This window comes from Octopus bimaculoides, chromosome 6 (genome assembly GCF_001194135.2).
Source record: "Octopus bimaculoides isolate UCB-OBI-ISO-001 chromosome 6, ASM119413v2, whole genome shotgun sequence".
NCBI classification, from domain to species: Eukaryota; Metazoa; Mollusca; class Cephalopoda; order Octopoda; family Octopodidae; genus Octopus; species Octopus bimaculoides.
Window position 1 is genome coordinate 91927707 of NC_068986.1, and position 2213 is coordinate 91929919.

The window sequence follows — 2213 nt, forward strand, 5'->3', positions numbered from 1 at the left end:
GGGGGGGGGTTCAGATTACATATAGTCCATCTCTACCGTTCATTAAATGCCAGAGACTTGTACAGCTGGACGAAGACAACAGGGGTGATGAAGTCTAATGATCGTTGGATGACCCCAAGGATTCGATTTGCTTTTGCACTTCATCTAACAAGGAAAACTACCCTGGTTTATCCTTTACTTGAGGTAACAATGTAGCATTGTTGTGTTAGCGCCAGATCAGTCCCTGGTTAGGCTAAACATGATTAGAGCCTAAAGGAACAATTTGGCAAGGGAAAATCAAATTACTTTTATATTCAAGGAGATGTAGTGACTCTCAAACTTCATGTGGGTAGTGAGTCTAATTTTTCTCTCATCTGGGAGAAGCTTGACGGATTGTCTCAATCACCTCAATGGCTCTTCTAGCTGCAGTCCATTGTACTTATGATGAAAAACATTTCAGATGTAGTATTCCCCTTATTATTTTTTTTCAAGACAATGGGTCGTGATTGATGGAATATTCGGGGCTGCTGTTTTTATAAGGACAAGTTAGCATGTTGAATAAGCATATCAAAGTGAGTGAGCAAGTTATACTTATGTGTGTTTTTGTGTATATTTAAATGTTGGTTTCACACTTGTGAATTGCAGTTAATCAAAAAAAAAAAAAAAAAGGACTCAATACTGTAAGATAGAGCGGAATGGCATTAATTATTCAAAGCTCAATCTGCATGAGTCAACTAATTAATTACTAATTCCAGGTCTTTTATAATAATAATGTATGTGTGTGTGTGTGTACGCATACATGTTCCTTGTGTATGTGATTTTTTTTTTTTTTGTGTTAAATCATTCCAAGATGTTTTTCTTACATTAATTACTATTCTATTCAACTTTGACCCACACACACTTGTGAAATATCCACTTATTCTCAGAGTCACCATCTGTGAAACAGAGTATTTCATATGCTGCGGACTTAGTGAAAATACTTCACTTAATACAGAGACATTCAGGAGCACCTCATAAACAGAAGTCCATGGATACTTGTTTATAGATGTTTTGAAAGTACTTACTGTGATAGTTGGGGTTCTTCTATTATTAGGGAAACAATGAGAGTACCTCCTTTGTTACAGAGACATACATAGTATCTGGTTTTATACAGAAACTGAGAGCAACACATTTTTTTGTTTTTTACAGAGGTACATGGGGTACCCACACACAAAATGCAACACTCACATGGGGTACTATACAGATACATTCAACCATATCATACTCGGGTGCTTTAAATGAGGCAGTGTGAATGGGAAGAAAAATGAAAACAATACTTTGTAATGTCAATAAATTTTATTTATTTTGAAAATCTGAGGATTTTTTGATAAATTCCTCCTGAAACTTGTAATTAATAAAACTGTTTATGATGATTGAATACTTTATTGCAGTGTTTAATTCTTTATATCCTGCTGAACTCTTTTATGTCTTTCAGTTTCATCCTTCCAGTGTGATAAAATATGAACCAGTGAACTAAAGCGGTTGATTAAAATAGCTACACTCCCTTTTCCCAAACCATGATCTTGTGGTCATATTAGAAATTATTATTGAGTCAGAGAGCAGTGCATGCCATCAAAGTGACACTGGGGTAAAATATACGAAGCCCAGTATACCCATCATGACTACCTGTCTGATAAGGGTACACCAGGAACATGCATCACAACCATATGTGCACAACATGGTGATATCATATCAAGATAAATAGTGCATGACCTTGCAGGTGGGGCCTAATTAGAATTTTCTTCAGGTCGAGTAGCCCATCCTGCTCAAAAGGTCCCTGAATAAGGTTTGTTTAAGGATGTTGAGCAAAACACCCATGTTTCCAAAGGTGAATTATCCAAACCCCAAAGAATTCCTCTCAACACATGGCTATGATGCTCCACCACTACTGCTCGTGATCAGAGATGCACATATCATCAGCGACTAAGGGACATGTTCAGCTGGTTAAGGTCAAACAACTGACAAGCAAATCTTTTATACCAAGACAAAACAATGTACACAATAACACTTCCAATCAGTTAAGATCAGAAGCCATGACAAGCCACTTCCTGGTACTGCATCAGGGCATTTATTATTATTATTATTGTTATTGTCAAGGTGGTGAGCTGGCAGAATTGTTAGCATGCTGGACAAAATGTTGAGTGGCATTTCGTATGTCTTTATGTTCTGAGTTCAAATTCTGCCGAGATCAACTT